Source organism: Heterodontus francisci, chromosome 13 (genome assembly GCF_036365525.1).
Source record: "Heterodontus francisci isolate sHetFra1 chromosome 13, sHetFra1.hap1, whole genome shotgun sequence".
NCBI classification, from domain to species: domain Eukaryota; kingdom Metazoa; phylum Chordata; class Chondrichthyes; order Heterodontiformes; family Heterodontidae; genus Heterodontus; species Heterodontus francisci.
The window spans coordinates 58,953,957-58,976,717 of NC_090383.1; the positions used below are offsets into that span (position 1 = coordinate 58,953,957).

General features: G+C 41.4%; 1 long non-coding RNA gene across 1 annotated transcript in view; it reads left to right on the forward strand.

Moving 5' to 3' along the window:
- Positions 1–898: 898 nt before the first annotated feature.
- LOC137376398 (uncharacterized) overlaps positions 899–22,761 on the forward strand; it is a 40,680-nt gene continuing 18,817 nt past the window's right edge. The window contains exon 1 of the long non-coding RNA XR_010976208.1: positions 899–1,209. This is a non-coding gene — a long non-coding RNA (uncharacterized lncRNA). The remainder of the gene's footprint in view (positions 1,210–22,761) is intronic.

Below are 22,761 nucleotides of genomic sequence, written 5' to 3' on the forward strand. Positions count from 1 at the left end.
TGCCCTTAAGGTGTCTGCATGCTAACCTCACCCAGGGTAATCCAGGAGATGGCCATGATTATGTGTGCTGGTGTACCAACATAACCATGAATGGGCTATTGATTGTATCAATTATGACGTGAATGGTGAGGGTCAAAGTTAATTGCTTTTACCAAATACGATGAATGCCATCTGATGAGTCTGAGACCTCAAAAGAAAAAGAATGTATGAAGTCAGAGTCTGCTGGAAATACACACTTGAACCTGTATAAATATTCCTGAAGCCTGCCTAAAGATATTCTAGTTCCACTTGCAGGAGAGACACGAAGGGAGAACATCGCCTAGAGTCCGACCGTTTGGGGAAAGCAAGGACCCATAGACAGTTGTTGCTCTTTGCCTATTTGTTAATTATAAATTAATAAATTCTGAATGATTGGCTATACTTTGGCTGTAATCTCTGTCTCACCAGATTGGTTGTCTTGTCCAAACTAAATCAAAATAGAGGGATATATTTGTCCCTAAGCCCACAGGTCGTTGTCACAAGGTCTTGTCGAGTCAGCTGATGACCAGTACAGTTCCAAACATAGACAACACCTTGAAGAGGAGTGTTGCAAATGTTCTTGTTACTGTTGAATGTTTTATGCAAATAGATTTATAGTTGTCAAATTTCTTATCTCACTAGGGTTGCTTTTTCATATACATCTTAATGTTCTGCTATACAGGGCTGCCATTTAAGGGACGGGGATGTTGTGATAGTGTATTTGTTAGTATGTTAAAATAATTATTTAAATATATGTTTATGGTAATATGTATGTCATCACAGGAAGTGATTCAATTGTCTTGCACAGTCAGCATGTGTAAGCTGAAGCAACAAGATAAGGGCGGCGGGGGGGGGGTTCTACAGTCTGGATAGAGCTGAATTATCCAGAAATGAGTCTGCTCTTGTTCATTCTAGGGCTCCTCCTTTATAATTGCTGTGAGTTAGCGATGCATTAGCTTTGCATCTGGCCAGGGAAGCATGTTTCAATTTTTAAATAGTTCTGAAAACCTTCCTGACTTCTGTAGTCCTGCTGTTGCCCGCAGACTGCTTAGGGAAGGATATAGGTACACATGTGGCCCCTGGCCGGACAAATGTAGTGAGAGTTTTCCTGGACCGTTTGCAAAGTGCAATTAATCAGTAAACTGCAAGGCCTGGTGAAAGTATGTGACTGGTCGGTCACCTTTTGGCCAGGTAAGTCACTGATTGAATGAAACAATGCTTTTAAAGTTTTATTGCTTGTTGCACAATCCACAAACAATATTTCTGCTTCCAAGGTGCAGAAATAAGCAGTTGGGAATATGGTGAGTATAAAGATATTTGTGTGTGTTTTTTTTTGTTAGTTGTTAGTGCCTACATATGGGTGAAGTTCTATTTAGAGGAAGGAGGTATGGCGAGAAGTGAAGAGTACTGTTATATTGTATGATATTACATTTTGTTTTTTTCTTACAATACTGTTATAGACTTCCTCATAGACTAATCCTGTACATGACATAAATTAATATTGCTCATTTCCCAACAATGTAATACAAAGTTACAATGGCCTCTATGGTTCAAAGATAAGGAAGATTAATTATGCTATGAAGAGAGGCAGGTGTCTGGTTCTATTCATGATGCCTGTAACATTCCTTTACCTTTGACCTGTGAGAAGCATTCAAACTTCCTGTTATTTTGTTGTGAATAAAGTGAACAAGAAGCCTGGATTACAGATATTGTCAATCACCATGAGTCTTATTGTAGAATATAGGTTATTCATTTTACTGTTTTCACAGGACTTGGCCTGTGGCTACCTATGTCATGCAACCATTTCAGTAAGCAATGACCTGAGGGGTGGCAAACAATTGAAGGAGAATGTGAATAATGTTGCTTCCATTCTATTTTAACTGGTAAACAAGGCAAAGTAATAACACAACCTAGTTTCCCTCTTGCGATTGGCTCATGGAACCGAAGTACAGTAAAACAACCAGCTGCAGGTTATCATTATTCATTAAAACCTTTAAAAAAGGAAATGAAATCATTCATTTTTATCTTGAAATAGACGTTTTATTCAGAAAAAGAGCCTTTTTGTATTTTTCAATGTGCAAGTTTGGAAACTGGTCTGGTGCTAAAACTGTATCGGTTAAGATGCTTTCACTCCTAACTGACAGCAATTTTTAATCACTGGTTTATGCAAAACTGAAAGTAGCATATGAGAATACCAAGATAATCTAAAGAGAAAATACCAAGATAATCTAAAGAGAATGGCTCAGAGCACTTCTTCGTTTTGTCACCTGGACTGTAGACCTGCCACACGGTGTTGTACACACAATGGAGTCAGTAGCAGCTGTTACTGCACTACAAGCACATTCTGAGGAGCTGATGACATTGGCTCTTCCAGACATTGTAAACGAGAACAATAAAAGATTCCAAGTGATGTTGTTGATGCCTGATAATTCAGGGCATTTCATTTGACATATTCTCCAGATAAAATCCTGCTTAAGTCAAAAGTCTTCCATTCATCGTTAGCTGAATACTATGGTTAAGATCAATCCTACTTGCGGCATGTTTTTAGATCAAAATTACACTCTGTGGTCAGTCATTGCAGCACAATACCTTGTTAATCAAATCATTGTGTCAGTAGGGTCTTTGTGGGTATAAATTAAGTCTGTGACTATTCTAATCAATCTGCATTAGGTAAACAAATTTAGTGTTTAACTATCAGTATGCTATTCATACAACTATTTAATAAAAAAAAAAGTGTTAGTAGCCTTGCTTACCAATAAGAGGTGTCAGCTGTGGCTCAGTGGTAGCACTCTCACCTCTGAGTTAGAAGGTTGTGGGCTGAAGTCCTACTACAGCACAAAATCTCGGCTGACACTCCATGCAGTACTGAGGGAGTGCTGCACTGTCAGAAATATTGTCTTTCGGTTGAACTGCCCTCACAGGTGGATGTAAAAAATCTCATGGAACTATTTCAAAGAATAGCAGGGCTGTTCTCTCTGGTGTCCTGGTCAATACTTACCCCTCAATCTCCACCTAGATTATCTGGACATTCTTGCATTGTTATTTGTGGGAACTTCCTGTGCACAAATTAGCAACTGTGTTTCCGACATTGCAAGTGACTACACTTCAAAAGTACGAAATTGGCTGTAAATTGCTTTGGGATGTTCTGTGTTTGTGAAAGGTGCTATATAAATGCAGGTCTTTCTTACTGTTAGCTCGATGGCATGTTATTTATTAAGCAAACTAGCCACATCTAGTGGTAAAAGTATGTCCTGCAGCAAGTTTGAAAAATTCTTCTACCTTATTAAAGCAAGAACCCAGAGAAACTGCATTCTATCAATGTTTTGCCCTTTGGAAAAAGGACTGATTGTAAAGCTAGACTGTCATTAGTTTTTCCCTGATAGAAAATGTAGACTGATGACTGCAAATAGAACAGGACAACTTCTGTATTCAGTGCTGGCAGCAGTCCACAGTGGTTGTTATACCAGTGTTAAATTTGAAGAGTTTAAACAGTTACCCTCTACAAATGGAAGCTTCAATACTGCAGCAACAGAGTGGCGCAGTGGTTAGCACTGCAGCCTCACAGCTCCAGCGACCTGGGTTCAGTTCTGGGTATTGCCTGTGCGGAGTTTGCAACTTCTCCCTGTGACTGCGTGGGTTTCTGCTGGGTGCTCCGGTTTCCTCCCACAGCCAAAGACTTGCAGGTTGATAGGTAAATTGGCCATTGTAAATTGCCCCTAGTGTGGGGAGGAGAATTGTGGGGATGTGGTAGGGAATATGGGATTAATGTAGGATTAGTATAAATGGGTGGTTGGTCAGCACAGACTTGGTGGGCCGAAGGGCCTGTTTCAGTGCTGTATCTCTCTATGACTCTTATTGCTGGTGAGACATCGTTGAAGATGATTTCTTTTTACCTTTGTATAATTTTTTTCTTCATCAGAGGATGCCTTTAGCACTACACTGATATAATTAATAACCTATTAAAAAATAGTTATCCAACTTCTATTTTGGGCAGTTTGGTACCCATAGTGATGCACTATGTATTGTGTTGTTACACAGCCCTGCAAAATAGCCATTCTTTTCAATGCCGTGATGTGTTGCTTTGAGTAGCTGAACAAGAAAAGGAAGAATTTGCTTTTATATCACATTTTCAAGATGTTCCAAAGCATTTCACAACCAATTAATTACTTTTAAATGTAGTCATTGTTGTTTGCAGGAAAACATTAATGGAGATGTTAGAATGAATTTCCAGCATGTTTTTGTCAGCTATCTGGAATGTAATTGGCATGTCTTGGTGAAAATGGCTCCAGGTCATGGTGTAACACTGAGCACTGCTGACCAGGAAAAGCACAGGTTCAATCTCTAGCTTGTGATTAGTTAACAGATCTTAACCAGAATGGCTATCGGGGAGGCATGTGATACAGTGGGCCTCATTGTGTTCCTTATCCATTGACCTATATTGGAATCACGTATAATGACTTCCACAGCCAAGCATCTATACTCGCTGTTCTGACTTACACTCGATGAAAGGACCAAGTAATTGTACAGCAGATGTAGATTGGAAAATTATATCCCAATGTAAATCACCACCTCCATCAGGGAAGGGGAAGCTTAAGAGATTTTGGGGACGGGGTGGTAATTATTAGCTTGGATAAACATTCATTACAAAGTGAATCTGTACATTATTGCTCCTTTTGTTTATTTTTTTCTTTATTCAAGTGTGCTTCCAGACTGACAGTTCCCTACTGAGTTCATCCCCTTTGCAATTCAATCCATGATCATGAAAGAAACACTTACATTTATATAGATAGCCCCTTTCATGACCACAGGACATTCCAAATCAGTTTACAGCTAATGAAGTACTTTTTGAAGTGTAGTCACTGTTGTAATGTAGGAAACACAGCAGTCAGTTTGCACACAGCAAGCTCCCACAAACAGCAATGTGATAGTGACCAGATGATCTGTTTTTTGTCATGTTGATTAAGGGATAAATATTGGCCAGGACACCAGGGAGAACTTCCTTGCTCTTCTTTGAAATAGTGCCATTGGACCTTTTTATATTTACCTGAGAGAGCAGACAGGACCTTGATTTAAGCATCTCATCCGAAAGACCATTCCCTCAGTACAACTTTGGAGGGTCAGCCTTGATTTGTATGCTGAAGTCCTGGAGTGGGGCTTGAATCCAGAACCTTCTGAGTCAGAGGTGAGAATACTAACAACTGAGTCACAGTTGACACATATGCCACCAACAACCAACCTTTCCCTTTCCACCCCGGCCATTCCCCCTTCTCTTTTTCAGTGCTTAATAGTTCCTGTTCCTAATGTTCCTAGCTCCATTTACTAATTCAAGCAATAAGTTAAAGTAGCCTATACAAAGCAGCATTTGCCTGACCCTATTTGTTCTGTGCTTTTGTTTGAGCTCTTTTTGATAGCGGGATTCTCTGATGCTTGATTTCCTGGATTCCTGAACTTCTCTACATCAGGACTGTGCTGCTCTTCTGGTCTGCACTGTATACCTTAGCTGCTATGACTCTGCTATTGAACCTCTGGAAGTTTGAGATAATTTGTCCAAGCCTACAGTGCTCTTCATCCACCTGCTGCTATCTAATGGGCTTCTGGACTCTACTCCAGTGCAGCTTTTCTGCCGCATGGGTCCTGGGAGAAAAAAAACATTCTTTCCTGAAGCAAAGTCCAATTCTCTGCTGGCCTCTGGGCTTTACTCTCCCTCCACTTTCAATACTGCTTACTACTGAGATCATATGCTCTGTCGGACTACCTCCATGCTATTACCTCCTGGCCTGCTCCTGAAGGCTCAGTTCTGCACCTGCTCTGCAATAAGACATTTTAGTTTTTCCTCAAATGGCTTCACTGCCTACAAGTAATTAGAAGCAATGTGCTTTAGAAACCTATGACACAAGGCTTCAAGAGCTGAATGGATTTGCATCTGAACAGTGCATCTCTTGTTGCAACATCTGATGGGTAAATAACTGTGTTTTAGCATTCAGATTAAGCTGGACTTTGCAGGTTCCAGATCACCTAAAACCTAGTTGCTAAAATCTAAATGTCAAGTTCAAAATCAACATAGAGTATTGTGTAAATGTGGGGATAAGCTTGCAAGTTCATCATGGACTTTGATTACGTTCAAACCCTAGCCTACCAGTTGTAAATCCTCTCTCCACCCATCCCCCATTTCCGTGCCTCTTCCCCCCTCCCCCCCACCCCCCACCTTCCACCAAAGAAAACTCATAACATGAACTGCAGAGAAACCTTGGCATTACACATATGTAGAATGAATCAAATAAATCTGCCTGCATTGCATAACTTTAAGATAGACCACTCTGAATGTTTCCAAATATCTGAGCTTTACGTCAGTTTTGACTGATTTTCCCCATGAAGAACAGAGTTCTTAACCCTTCTTACTGAAATGAATCACAACTCCACTTTCCGGAGCACTGTGGAGTAAATGCAAAGATCAACTTCAGAATTTAAAAAAATATGTGGGTTCTCAGAAAGCTAACATCCAATCATGATTCCTACAGGCTGGGACAGGAGCCTCTGTAGCCTAACAGGCAGCATATATTGCGCATGCTAAATAAAGGTGCAAACATACTTCTGCACTACCAGAGAATCAAATAAAGGTTGTCAAGAAATTGAACCCTAGAAACAGCCTTATAGGAATCACTTGCTCAATAAATCAGAGAGTACTATTTTCTTTTAAATAAAAATGTAAATAATGTATATTCCCCTTCCTCTCCTCTCCTAAATCTGGTGCCCATCGGGGGTATGAAAATGCAGAACTTTTACTTAGCACAAACAATTCAATCCCTTCATAGTTGAGTTTATTGCCACGCTCAGAGGCATTTAACGTTTTTGCTGGTTCCTTCTGACAAAAGCACTGCCAAAGTGCACTCTTGCCACAGAGTCTAAATAATGCTGTGATATATTGTCATGCTATTACATATTATCTGCTGCTGGGGTTTTTCTCCTTAGAGAGGGAAAGGTTGAGGGGAGATTTGATAGAGGTGTACAAGATTATGGAAGGTTTAGATAAAGTAGACGAAGAAAAACTGTTCCCATTAGCTGATGGTACAAGGACTAGAGGACACAGATTTAAGGTTTTGAGCAAGAAATACAGGGGGGATGTGAAGAAGAACTTTTTTACACAGCGAGTCATAATGCCTATGAGGGAAGTAGAAGTGGAGAAGATCGATGATTTGGCACTTGAGGGATATAAACCTGCAGGGCTATGGGGATAGAGTGGGGGAATGAGACTGACTCGTTTGTTCTACAGAGAGCTGGCATGGACCCAATGGGCCAAATTACCACCTTCTGTGTCATAATGACTCTATGACTCTCACTCTTAAGTAATTAGTGTCAAACGGAAACAGCAAGACACAAGGAGTTATATCACATAACGTGCATTGAAATCAACTTCTCACAAAACTGAGAAGGGAATAACTCAGAAGTTAAATACAATGTACGACTTTAAGTTTATACTGCACATTACTGACTTAATTCTTCTGCCATTTTGAGGTTTGCACTGTAGTTTTAAAGAGAAGTGTTTTCCCCCCTGTATTTTTCACTCACAGAGTCACAGTTATGCAGCACAGAAACAGGCCCCTCGGCCCACCGTGTCCGTGCCGGACACAAAATCCCGCTTGTGATACTTATACAGTTTTTATCTTGCAACTTTTCCCTTTTTTCCTTATAGGCAGCAGGTTTTGTAGCTCAGAGCATGAGTCAGTGTGTGTTGGCTGTGCCCCAGGCAGTGATTATTCTTCAGGACAAGTTCTCTTGCATTTAGTGCCACATTAATGATATAATTTCGAATAAGATCTTTATCAAAAATGTTTAGTTTCCTCATGTGCATTTCTTTTAAAATCTTATCTCTTTTTTTCACAATACACTTTGGCATTGCCCTGATCAGCTGTTGGCAGCCCCCTTTGCTTTCTTAACCAACCTCGGCAAATTGGACCTGCTGGCTGCCTTGCTGTGATGGGGGTGTGGTTTTGACAATGAACTAGCCAGCTAGGCAGGTTTCTGCACTGTTTCCTGATAGTCCCTTTTTGCATTGTTGATCAAAATGCTTTGCCACCAACACAATATAATTTTCCATGGACCAAGTGGTCCTGTGGCATAAGAATATCAGTTGTTACAACATACTTGGACTCAGTTTTTTGGCTGTGATGGTGGGGATGTGGCTGCAATACGTGCTGGAACCATACAGAAATTAGGCCTTAGGTCTTGTGAATAATTGGGCAAGGTCCTGGCAGCTGTCATGCTTCAACCGGAAGCTCATCCATTTGAGGAAATTAATATTGGTCCAGTTGCCTTGTGGGCAGTGGCCCGAAGATAAGGGTGGGATCAGTGGGCAACAGGGAGCAGAGCCAATTGAAATATTGCATATTCAGAAGCACACCTGCCCCTCCTGGCTCCATGTATACTTAAAAAAAAAAAATCATTTTTAATATAAACTTATCTTAGGCTGCAGCGACCGCTTATCAATCCTCGGCAGAGCAGGCCTCCTTTGCACATGTAAGGGCTCTAAAGGCCTGTTTTAGGCAAGTGGCAGGCATGCCTGAAAAAAGCCAATACAGAGTGCAATGAGGCTCAATTGCTATCCCATTACCTTCTGCACTCTGCAGTAAAACAGTATTTTCTGGGTTTTCTATGTACCAGTCATACCTGCTAGAACAAGGGTCTGTAGTTATATATCAGAGGCACTATAATTCCATTTCTACATTTGTTAGCACAATTTGCTGCAACTCTCTAACTTTTCTAATTTCACTGTTGTTACGACCGAGGAGGGAGGAGTGCACTGTTAATTCAGTCCCACTTCTCCACAGGTCACAACATATATTAACATTTTCCCACTTACCGAAATCGTCAATTAGATACACTACTTTTCCCCCAGAATAAAGCACACCAACCAGGTTTCTTTAATAAGCAACTAAATTATCTGTTTGTTATAAACCAAGTCTTAACCAATAATAAGTAAACATACATGTGGATTGAAATAGTAAAGCCCCTTATTTTTATCTTAGCCCTCACGCACACACAGATACATAGAAAACCGGTTATCGGGGAAAAAAGGGATTTTTGTTTACAGCTGTTACAAAGAAACAGAAGGAATAAAAAAAAACACTTAGGTTTAAAAGAAGGTATGGAAGGAAGTCCTTTGTTTTGGCGAGGTGTCCCAAAGGCAAATAGGTGGCTGCCACTAGGAATCTAGTGAAGATGTCTGACTACAGTTATACACGGCTTTGGTGAGGCCACACCTGTGCAGTTTTGGTCTCCTTACCTAAGGAAGAACAAGCTTGCCCTAGAGGGAGTGCAATAAAGGTTCACTAGATTGGTTTCCGGAATGAGGTGATTGTCCTATGAGGAGAGATTGAATAGACTAGGCCTATATTCCCTGGAGTTTAGAAGATGAGAGGTGATCTAATTTAAACATATACAATTATTCATGGGCTTGGCAGAGTAGATGCTGAGAAAATGTTTCTCCAGTTGGGGAATCTAGAATACAAGGTCACAGTCTTAGAATAAGGGGCTGGCTAGTTAGGACTGAGATGAGGAGAAATTTCTTCACTCAAAGAATTGTGAATCTTTGGGATTCTCTACCCTGGAGACCTTGGATGCTCAGTCTTTGAGTATATTCAAGACAGAGGTTGATAATTTTTGGGTACTAAGGGAATTAAGGGATATGGGAATACTGAGGGAAGGTGGAGTTGAGGTAGAAGATCAGCCATAATCTTAGTGAATGGTGGAGCAGGTTTGAAGGGCCAAATGGCCTACTCCAGTTCCTCTTTCTTATGTTCTAACTGGGGTGGAGGGTCGTGGGGAGGGGGGCATGATTTGGCACATAAACGTGCTTGCTTTCATTGGGTGTATTTTGTGAGACCTTAGCTGGTCTGCCAGACATAGCACAAGATGGAAGTGAGGTGCTGTGTCAAGTGGAGGCAAACGCTGCTAGTGCCCAATTCACTCCATAAATTCCAGGTTTTCTTAGCTGATTACAGAGCAGGTCTAATATGTGGAGAAGGCCAGTGAAAGATGAAGGATGACAAGAGAAATAAATGGAGAACAGTGAATTTACAACAAAATATTCATAAAGCAACTCCACACAGTCCACAAACTACCCATGTTGTTCTTTAATAATCTTTCTAATCTGTTCACAACATAGCAGAGCTAAAAAGAAAGATCAATAGATAGATAGATGGATGTTAGCTATGTGACATTTGCCTGCAATATCAATTGACAATTCTATTGTACTCAAAGGGTTACATTCATTTACATTAGCTGACCTCTGCCATTAGCATTTGGTACCAGTCTATCCTGCTTTACTGTTCATTTTTACCACTGGCATCTGATATCATTTGCACTTTTCCACTGCCTCATCAGATCACAATTGCTTAGACCTTTTGTGAGCTGTTATTAATTTCCCTGAAAAAGATTTGACTTCCCTGGGGCTATCTAGGGACTAATTTTCTTTGTCGAGGCTCAAATACGGCACAGTTGTAGATTTCTTACAAATATGGGCAGAGGCAGGAAGTACAATATCAGGATAATACCTTTGCAAACATCATTCTTTCCCAGCTCTTCTGTGAAAACATTACCATTTTACTTGAAATTTAGCTGTTGAATTTGATACATTTTATGCTGCTACAACAGTCCAAGCATTGATTTTTTTTTCATGCTAGATTAAATCTATTTTAACATGTAAGCATATGCATTCAAGAGGCAGGTTCAGCTGGTGACTGCACTGGGTCAAGAAAAGGGACAGCAATAGATGAAACAAGGACAGGAATAGGAATGGACAGACAGATAGATCGATTACATTAGATAGACAGAGAGACCGAATTACAATTTGGCATTTTTCAATTTTAGTTAATTGGATAAAGGTGCCCCCCCCTCAAAAAAAAGGCCTAGAAATTCGTCAGCGTCTGTTTTTGGGCGCCTCACACGCAGAGTGCTAACAGGCCGTACTCAAATGAGGAGGTCCGAGGAGCCCAGGAGTTTGGGCCTCAGACCTCATGCAGACGGAGCAGCGGTAGGAGCCCACATAGTTTTGTGAGCCAATCTCCAGATGTGATGTTGGGGGTCTGGAGAATTGTTGGCTGGGCCTCAAAGTGTGATTAGGGTGGATGGCGGGGGGGAGGTGTTTGGAGATCAGGGGAGAAGATTGCGGTGGTTTGCAGTATTTTTGTTGGGCGTTGGAGTGCTTCTGGGCGAGGCTAGCAGGTCGGGGCTGGGAGGAGAATCAGTGACAGTTAGCAGCAAGGAAATGGGCTCCATGTAGACTAATGCATTTTCAAAATGTGCCTGAACTTTCTTTTAAAATTGGAGACTCTCCCAAATGCACATCTCCAGAGCCACTGGTTTATGATGCCTAAATAAGTTAAATTACTTTTTATTACAAGGGGTTTCCAGAAATTTTAGCAGTGTTTTGAGGATTCCATTCTGTGATTACTTCTGTTTATAATTAGGTCTGTTGCTTTGTAAAACTCACTAAGGAAAATTCTATGTTTTTACATGCAACTCTAAGATTGTCACTGGTGTTTTAGACCATCGGAAGCTCCAATGGCAACCTCTTTGGTTGTCTCTGGAATTGGATCCCTTTCTGTTGCTCTGATTGTAACCTGAAAAGGGAAGACCATGATTGCTCCACCTTGCCTCAGTTCTGTGGTTGCCCTGAGCTTGTTGGTACAGGCCCAGCTCCACCTATCTGGGGGAAGTCCCAGATATCCTGGAACAGCATAAAGGGTTGTAGACTCAACGTAATGGGTCTCCATCCCATTTTCTGGTACACTGCTTGGGAACAGAGAGTTCTCCAGGTAATATGGAGAGAAATAAAGTGGTGCCTTTGTCACTTGTAGGATGCCACATTTTAGTCAATTTAATAACAGTTCCTCAATTTCTTATAGTTGCAAACTTTTCAAATATTACTGTTATATGATCGCTTCAAGAGTGATGTCCCTTTAAGAACTCAGTATCCTAATGAACTAATTACCAGGATGTAATCATGTGACTAGAAGCCATAATCACTCTGCAACTGTAATACCCTGGACAACGGTTCTGTACATAGTTTGCTCTGTATTGTATATACTAGTCTAGCTGTTAATAAACCTGTTACAGATTTTCAAGGCACTGGAATCCACGTACCTCACTGTGTTGCTTAACACCACACAAAGAACACATGATATGGGGGCAGCAGTGGTGAAAAGACCAGCTATAACCTTGAAGACCACGGACAAAACAACAAACAAGTGAAGTAACTTTAAAACAGGTACCTGAAAAGAGTGAAAGAAATGCTGCCCTAAACAGTGGAAAGAAGCAAAAACTTGCCTCCAGCTGTGAGAGACAGAACACTGAACGAAAGGCTGCAAAAAAATTCCTGTGATCCGGTGAGTCATTGTGCCGACAGTCGAGGAATCCCTGCTTAAAAAAAGGCTTTGAAGCACTTAAAAAATTGATTTTTTTTAAAGCCTCCATGGGAGAGGAAAAAAAGGGGGAAAACCCAATTCCTCTCTTGGTACCATTACAGGAGGCATCCAAAAAAAAGTGCGTGAAACATCCGATCGCTGCAGAGTATCCATTGAAGCAGTCAAGCTGAAAAATCATAAAACCACTCAACCATGAAGAAGATAAATAAACTCTAGCACAAAAATCCAAAGGGGAAATCCCTTGAACTGCCTATCGGACATCTGTGTAAACATACAGGCTGAAGTGCTGAAAGCAAAAGAAACAGGGAACACTGTCAAGCACCTGTTACTCTCCATCAAAGCAGCTAATCGAAATAAGAGAACTGCTTCTAGGGGAAACAGCACAGAGTTAATAGAACATGTTGTAAAACCAGTTTCAAACCACAAATAGAAAAGTCCTAACAAATACAGTGCTGCAAGCAAAAAAAGAACTGAATATAGTTAAATACAGAGCAGAAAGCAAAAGAACAGCAGAAAGATAGGTTTCAAATTTCCCAGCATGAACTGGAAGGCCATTTATATCTTATCCAAGTTCAAACTTTTTAAACAAACAATGCAGTTATGTTTCACAGACCAAGTGGTTGTAGAACCAGAGAAGCAGGCTGTGAAAATACCAAAAGCAGTTGGAAATGAGTGGGTATACAGAATCAATAGCTCTGGCTTATCTGAAGAGGACCAGAAAGATCCCGCAAAGATATGAAAAGTACTAGAAGATCAGCTTTGGATAAGAGTGAGTTTAGAATTCATCGCCTGGAATTGATAGTCTACATGCAACAGCTACAGGAATCAATAGATCAATTTATCAGCAGATGCCGTAGAAAGGGCAACGAATGCAATCTTTTGGAAACTGAGCTGTCGGAGCGAATAATAGCGCTTGTGATTGTCTCAACACCTTTAGAAGCGTTTCAAAAAGAGCTCTTGGGGAGAAAGAAAGGCCACAGCATTGATGCGCTGCTAGAAGATGGCAGGAAATACAAAGCCATTGTAGCTGGACAACAGCATCTGCAAGCACTAGGTGCAACCGACAATATTGGTATGATAACTAGGTTGGAAAAGCAAGCAAGCTGTGTGGTTTGTCTCACTTACCGCAATGTTGTCCTACATTTCAAGACCTGTGTAAGGCGTGCGGTGCAAAAAGATACTGGGTCCACCTATGCAAGAAATCTGGCTCCAAAGACGTAGTCAGAAGTCACAATAGGACACAAACAAACAGAAGACAGGCACAGGAATATGGCAGCAGCAGCAAGGAGAGTGCAAGAGACCTGTGTAAATGCAAGCCAATACACGAAGTCCACAGAGAAATAGACCTGAGACAGGACACCGTGTGGAGCGATTCTCAGCCAGAAGATGATCAAGTGTTTCACATTGTGAACCTGACACATTGTGTTGGTGAAGTCAAACAACTGGAAGTATTTGCTACTGTTAATATCATGTGCCCAAAGAAAGTTGGCAAGCACACACTCAGGACTAAGATTGACACGGGAGCTAGTGCAAATATCCTACCAATCCGAATCCTGAAGGATATGTATCGGGGTCGTTGGACATTAATACAACCGACAACTGCAAAGTTAACTGCATACAATGGGTCACCCATCCCATGCAGTGGCACACTAACAATACAATGCAGCTATGGCAAGTCGGCATGGAAACCACAAATATCTTACCTGATAGACACAAGCACACCACCTCGACTACAGCGAGTCATAGTGAAAGTACAGGGGTACGACTTCGACATCTGCTACAAACCGGGTACCAAAATCATCACCTCGGATACGCTGAGCAGATTGCAAACCCCGAACAAGAATGAAGACGTCCCACTGGATCTATAAGTAGACAGCATGGACATCAAGGTGGAAGATGTGATCAAAATCAATTTACTGCATTTTGGTCAGCACAAATGTGGCCAACTACAATCAGTAACAGCCAATGACCCACAACTGAAGGCACTGTGGAGAGTCGTCATAGAAGGATGGCCTGATACAATAAAAGAGGTGCCAGAAAGCCTCAGATGCTTTTGGCCTTATAGAGATGAATGCAGTATCTCGAGAGGTGTCCCCTTCAAAGGAAAACAAGTGATTGTGCCCAAAGCTCTCTGACAGGACATCGTGTCACAACTTCACCAATACCATATGGGCATAGAGTGAACGAGATGGCTGGCATGAGACACTGTTTATTGGCCAGAGATCAACGGTGACATCGAAAAGTTTGCTCTATGCCCATATGGCCTTGGCGAAGTTGTGACAAGATGTCCTGTCAGAGAGCTTTGGGCACAATCACTTGTTTTCCTTGGAACGTGACATCTCTCAAGATACTGAGTTCATTTCTATAAGGCCAACAGCATCTGAGGGATCAATGGTGATATTGATAGGTTAGTGAGGATGTGCGAGGCATGCCAGAGCCACCAGCCACAACAAGGTAAAGAACCTATACACCCTCACGAGATTCTGTCAGCCTCTTGGTCCAAAGTCGCCACTGATCTATTTACTGTGAATGGAGCCGACTTTATCTTGGTCACCGATTATTTCCCCAAATTTCGAATTGTCTGACAGGCAAAAGACGCTTCAAGCGCGGTTGTCACAGATGCATTGAGCGGCATATTCAGTCTGTTCAGTGCATCGGAAGAAATTATTTCGAACAATGGGCCAGTCTATGGGCAGACCTTTCAGGGATATGTGTGTCAAATGGGGCGTAAACCATGTGACGTCCTCACCACATTACCCTATAGTTAATGGTCTTGCTGAGTGAATGATTTGCACAGTTAAATCACTTATCCTGAACTGTAGGGCAACGAAACAAGATTATCGTGTTGCCATGTTACACCTCAGAGCTATGGATATGGGTTTGCAGATAAGTGCGAACGATTCTGCCAAGCCATCATCTGTCCAAATTCTCTGAGATGCAAGAGACACTGCTCAAAATACAAGGGAGAATGAAGATGGTGCATGACCAACATGCAGGGGTGGAACTACCTCAACTACATGTAGGACAAAAGGTCAGGGTCACACACCCCACAATGAGAACATGGTTACCCGCAGAGGTGTCCAAAGTATACAGTAAGCCTAGGTGTTACGAGGTTACAACATCTAGCGGAGCAGTGTTGAGGAGGAACCAAACCCAATTAAGAGAAGTGTGCAAAACTCCAATTGTGTACAGTGGACTTGAAAGAACACACTCTGACGATGAAGGTGTGATGGAACAACAGGACAACAACCAACACATATCTGCAAACCAAAAACAGCCAAAGGTGAAATCCATATTCTCAGAAGGTTATACCAAACCAATGAAACGATATATGGACTCTTAAGCTTCTGCACTTGTAAATTTCACAATCCCTATCCTCACACTTGTAATCTCTATCCCTGTAGAACTAATTTTGATATCCAATTTTGTGTTTTTACTTACAACGTATGAGACTTATCTTTGGAATATTTATTTAAATACATATTTAAAATGTCAACCCACCTCCTGAGAGCAAGTTCACTGCCCGCCCTTTGTCTGGCCTCTGTTAAACTCAAAGTCAGTGGGCTGGAGCAGGTTTCCCGACGTGCGCAATTTTTCTCGATTTAAATCCTACCCGCACCCAATCTCAAATGCTCATGCATGTTAAAATTCACTCCACTGTGTGAAATAATTTGTTTGCGATTTAGCCATGCTTCTTGGATTGTCAGCATCCTTACTAAGGGTAAATTGTATTAAAATAAAAAGACTGCTGAGTGCACTTGGGTATAGGTAGAACCTATAAATGTTCATGAGCTTGACATTGATTTGTGTCTTCAAACCACCACATCTCTAATTCTTTAACATTCTGCTATAAAGTAACAAAACAGAAGACAATTGGTATCAAAAAAGCAATAGCTGATAAAACTACATGCTACCTCTTTTCTTCAAGTATTAATTGCTTTTGGAAGCATCAGCTCTCATCAAAGTACAAGTGTAAGTCATTCAATAGGCAATTGATATTAGTGCAGTTACATTATTTGGGCAATCAAATGTATTGGATAGCGAAGAAATCCAAAAAGTTGCACTTTACGAGATAGTGCCTCCAAATGTCTGAGGAAACATGCCTTCGATCATAACATATTGGTTATCACCTAAAAACAGATGCATTTTGATCAGGTATTGTTGTAAGTCTTCAGCTTGTCCAGGGTGACATCAAGCATGAGCTTAGGTATCCTTTAAAGCCAAAGACCAAGACTGGGCACTTTGTAAAGCTCTAGTAACTTGAGTATCAGGCAGAGTTTCCCATCCTCTTTATTCTGCTATCTGTGGGATGTATAGAAACCAGAAGGCGCTCCTGGTCAGATTTTGTTTTGTGTGAAGCAAGCCTATTTTACTAGCATACTTGGAAGCAATTTCTAAATCCAAGACTATGCAAAGGAACAGCTGGCTGTCCTTTAATATTGTTGTTCTATGGCTGGATCTGTATCAGCTAACATGTGAACGACATTTCTTTTTTGTTTATAAAAGGGTAAAAGTACTTCAAAGCACACAATTGTCTGCGTTTTCTGGTAGACTGAAAGGTCAGGCAATGCAGGAAAATCCCTACCTCAATCTTTAGCGTGTTTATCCACATGTATTTCCAGGATCTACTTCATTGACATATTGTAGGCAAGCTTCCAGCATTGAAAATGCCTGTGATTAGGAGCTTGTCCATTGGTTGTTAGGGATCTGGCAATAATGCAGGATGTAGTGGTCAGTAGCAGATTGCAGGGGCACATTTATGATAATGTTGTATTAGTATATTTAATTCTTTCTTCACATAAAAGGTATTAATTTGCACCACTTTCCCATCATTCTTACATGCCAAGTGCCAAATCAGGTTTTCAGTAACTTGGTGAATAATGTAAAGACATGAACTTACTAAGACAAATTGGTGCAAATGCAATGAGTGGATGGTTGGCGAGAGGACTGTTTTCTGTCAGGCCAGGGGAGGAGGGGGTGGGAGTTGTGATAGCTACATTGGCCCAGTGTGTTGGTACTGATTAAACCTTTGAGATATTAGGGCAGCCCTGGCATCCTGAATAGCAATGTGATCAGTTGGTCTGGAGTTGGGAGCCCCCTCTTCAACTTCCTGCTTGTCATCTTCCTCCTCCTGTTCATTGGAATCCTTATCAGGTGAGAAGGGCTGAGCAGCTTGGTCCTCCTATATCTCCAGTTCTCACTGCTGTGCTGTGATGTACAGAACACAGCACAACACCATTGTCCTGGAGACATTCGAGTAATGAATGGAACCTCCAGGCCAGTCCAGGCACCTGAAGTTCATCTTGACATGCCAATGGCTTGCTCGGTGACACGTCTAGTTGTCATGTGGCTCACATTGTAGCACGCCTGGTGCTCAATGATGAGGTTTCTCATTGGTGTCATCGGGCAAGTTTGTTGGAGGTATGCGTTGTTCTCTAATGGCCACCCCTTAAGGTTGATTCCAGAATGAACAGGTTGGGAAGCTGGACTGCCGCAGTAAAAAAGTGTCATGGCAGCTCCCAGGGAGTCTGGAACAGACCTGCATGAACATTTTGTTGTGGTTTCACACCAGCTGCACATTGATGGAATGAAATCTCTTGTGGTTGATGAATGCTCCTGGCTGATCTGGGGAGCTTGGATTTCCATGTATGTTTAATTAATGACACCCTGCATTTTGAGCAACCAGCCAGAGGTGCGAATCTGAATGTCCACTCATTCCGGCTATTCTCATGTTTATATAACTGCCAGGCCTGGAAAGCATCCATCTGTCACCTGCCTTATGCATTTATATGCAGTCGACTGCGAGACGCTCTTTGTGTCTTCAGCAGCACCCTGGAAGGAACCAGGGGCAAAACATTGAGGGTGGTGGTAATGCACAGCTTCCAGATCCAGCAGGCAAAAGGAAGTTACAGATATCTGTTCTAACAATCTCAGCCTTTGGAAGCACAGCTCTTCCAAGAGGTCATGGAAGCTGTAATGTATTCCTATGTTATGAGCATGCCCAGTGCATGATGATGTCATTAAACATATGATCTGGCCATCTTGGTGTCTGTTTATCTTTACAAGTTCCTCCCAATATATAATAGATTTTGGCAACAAAATGGGTTGAAAGTGCAAATGTTTTTGCAGAAAACGGCAATAGAGACCTTGATGAACAAAATAAGCTAGCTTCCAGTGACCTACCTGTTACATTGTGTTGAGCACCATTGTTTCTGAAAACGTGTGGCTGCACTCAGTTGAATGGATTCTGAAGGATCCTAGTGTCCATCAGATTCAACCACCAGTCACACTGGCTTTGGTGAGTTTGTTCTGATTAGGCTGACTTAGCTTCTGTATCACTGTTGCAGACAGCCACAGTGAAGTGTTTGCTGGGTCACTGTTACATTTAAAAATGGAACAAGATGGCTGCACCCACAGGATACATCGGAGGGTTCGGAATGTATGATAGAACTTGAGAACCATTCAGTTCATACATTGAAAGAATGAACATGTTCTTCAGTGCTAATAATATATTAGAACTCAAAGGTGAAAGTGAAGAAGCCCAGACTCAGAATAGGGCAATTCTTGACCACAAGAAAGCAATTTTGCTAATGGAGATTGGCCAGGAAATGTATGGCACACTAACAAACCTTCTTGCGCCTAACAAGGCAAGAGATGTGCCATTCAAAATAATTATCACCAAGTTGGAGGAACATTTCAACCCTAAGCCACTAGAGATAGCAGAAAGCTACAAATTTGGAACCAGAAACCAGAGAAGTAGTGAAATATTTGGTGAGTACATTGTGGCATTGAAGAATTTATCACTACATTGCAACTTTGGTACATTCTTAGACTGTGCAGTATGAGACAGATTTATGTATGGATTGGTGGATGAAAGAATCCAGTTGAAGTTATGTTTGAAATCTTATGTTTGAGCTTCTACTGTGGAAATGGCATCAAAGAATGCTTGGGAATTTCATCCTATGCAAGTGACTAGTTCAGCTGCTCTCGACTATCAGAAGGCTTCTGCCAAGTCTAAAGCAGGGAGATCTGATCAGAAGACCGCTGTTGATAAAAGTTTAGTGACTTGTTATTGCTGTAATGGCAACCACATGGCACAGGCATGTCAGTACAGAAATGCCAAATGCTTTAATTGCCCGAAGATAGGCCATATTGCAACTATTTGCCATGCAAAGGCCAAAACTGAAAAAGGAACTCATTCCAGTAGTAATGGAAAGCAGTGGCGTAATTGGTGAACTGTTAGAAACGTATGGACGAATGGAGTGCAAAGTCCAATATAAGGACAAGTCCTTCAAGTTACCCATTGTTGTAATGAGATATGTCAACAAACCGCATTAATGGGTAAAGACTGGCTTTGTAAGCTGAAGGTAGACTGGAAGCATTTACTTCAGATTGAGACCACCAAGAAGCTTGATCAGCTATTGAATAGCTACAGCAACATTTTTGAGGATAACTATGAAGATAGAATCGGTATGAAAGCACACATCCGCATGAGGCGTGATGCAAAACCAATATACTGCAAGGTTACGCCAGCTCCTTATGCTCTCAAAACCCAGGTTGAAGAGGAACGAAAGAACTGGGACAGAACAGTGTGCTAGTGAAAACTGACCACAGTGATTGGACCACCCCAATCGTCGTCGTGCCCAAGTCAGACAAAACTGTAAGACTACTCAGGGACTACAAAATCACAATCAACCAGGCAGTGGATGATCAGTATCCACTACCGACCTCTTAAGATGTGTATGCAGAGGTCGTGGGATCCAAGCTATTCTTGAAGTTGGATTTGTCCCATGCTTATGCACAGATCAATGTGGATCGAGAGAGTCTGCAGTATCTCACGATAAACACGCACATCGGGTTATACACCTACACAAAGCTTCCCTATCATGTGAAGTCTTCTCCAAAAATCTTCAAAGCTACAATGGATAAGATTTTGCAAGGAATGCCGCATTGCTTGTGTAATCAGAATGATGTGTTGATCGCGACCGCAATAGAGGATTATCTTCAAGTGTTTGGATGAAATGTTAAAAAGGCTCACTGATCACAATGTGAAGTTAAAAAGGAGCAAATGTGCTTTCGTGCAATCTGAGGTAGTGTACCTTGGCTTGAAAATCAATGAAAAAGGACTACAGCCAGTGAAAGAAAAGGTGGAGGCGATAATCAGTGCCCCAAAGCCAAAATATGTATATGAGCTTAGATCTTTTCTAGGCATGGTCCAATACTACTTGTGATTTCAGCCTGAGCTTGCAATGGTGTTAGCTCCACTACATGAGTTGTTGAAGAAAGGTATGAAATGGGAATGGTCTAAAGCCCAACAAGGTGCTTATGATGCGTGTAAGAGAAGCTTGACCAGTGATGCACTACTTGTTGATTACAACACAAATCGTGGCCTGAAGCTAGCATGTGATGCTTCAAGCTCTGGAGTTGGAGCAGTGATCAGTCATGCCATAGATGATGGTCAAGAGGAGCCCATGGCATTCACATCACGATCCCTGACCAAGAGTGAACCTAACTACATGCACTTGGAATCATCTTCGGAATCAAAAGGTTTCATCAGTTTTTGTTGGGTAGAAACTTTACGCTAGTTACATATCATAAACCCCTAGTAGCTGTTCTGGCTCCACAGTCTACAATATCAATAATGGCAGCATCAAGTGACAGGCTGCACTTCTCTCACAGTACGAATACAACATTGAATGTTGTAGTTCAAAGGAGAATGCTACAGCTGATACACTGTTGCGTTTTCCGCACAAAGACTCAAAAGTAGGCTGTGAAGGTGCAATCTTCGCAATAGGAGTTGTGGGTGAGGACTTTCCAACCACTGCAACTGAAATTGCAGCTGAAACCCAGAAAGACACAGTTTTAAAATGAGCCTCTGAACAGGCTTTGAATGGTTGGACAGACTTTGACCAGTGTACAGATGAGGAACTGAAACCATTCCACAATCGACCTAACAAGTTGTCAAGTGAATAGGGATGTATTAAATGTAGTCAGAGTGGTAGTACCTAGTTCTTTAAGAGACTGAACACACAGGTATAGTTAGCTTGAAATCCATAGCCAGTTTTGTTTATTGGCCTGGTCTAGATGGATCCAGAATCATTGGTTAGCAAATGTAGTTTTTATCAAAACTGCAGCAATAAGCTGCCAAAAAACTCCTTTACAACCCTGGTGATGGGCAACTCATTTATTTCAAAGAGTGCATGTAGACTTTTGCGAAAAGGAAATTGACAATTTCTCAGTGCTTATTGAAAGCCACTCTAAATGGATCAAAATAAAGCATATGGGTGAAAACACCAATGCTGAAACGACAATAGACGAGTTATGGTCCATTTTTGCTTGTTATCATTTACCTGGGGAGCTTGTCTCAAATACTGGCCCTTAATTTCATTCTGTTCTGTTTCAGAATTTCATAAAGCAAAATGGTATCAAACATACCCCCACTCCTCCAGATCCACCCAGCATCAAATGGAGCAGCAGAATGATCTGTGAGAATAGTCAAGGAAGCACTCAAGAAATTACATGGATGTTCAAGTTTTGCCATGAAACCGAGATTAGCGAATATTCTGCCGAAGTATAGAACAACTCCATATTCAACTACAGGGTATACACCTCTTAATCAAATGAAGATTAAGCACACGTTTGTGTTTAGTTCTGTCAAATTTGACTGTGAAAGCTGAACAGAAACAGTTCAGGCAGAATGTTAGTACGACACAAACAAAAGAGAATGTAGTTTCAGGAGAAATGAACATGTTGGTGTTTTGAGCCCCCCCCCACAAGTCACACAAGTGGGATGTGGGAAATGTCGCAGATGTTTGTGGCACTACAAGAAACTTAGTTGAAATTGGTGGAAGAGTGAGGAGTGTTCATGCCGTTCACCTGATTCCAGCAAGGGATGATCCAAAACTTCAGGATGACCTACTAGATAGTGAGCTTCTGCTAGAGTGTGAATCAGTTCAGACTTCAGTGCCTGAAGTACCAGCTTCAGAAAAAAGAAACAAGATCTTCTCTAAGTCCTGAAACCAGACAGTCCAAAACGTGATTCTGAACCAAAACCTGTGAAAAGATCAGGAAGACTTTATAAACCAGTTGTCAGACTTTATTTATAGATATCGCTTAAAGAAAGTCAGTTTTTATTTTGCCAAGTGAGCATATTCTGAAAGATCTGTTTGTTTTTCAAGTTGTATAGTTAGTGTACCTGTAATTTTTTTTTGGGAGGGGGGGGGAAAGCCGTGTAATGTATTCTTATATTATAAGCATGCCCACAATGTGGTGATGTCATTAAACATGTGATCTGGCCATCTTGGTGTCTGTCTGTCTTTAC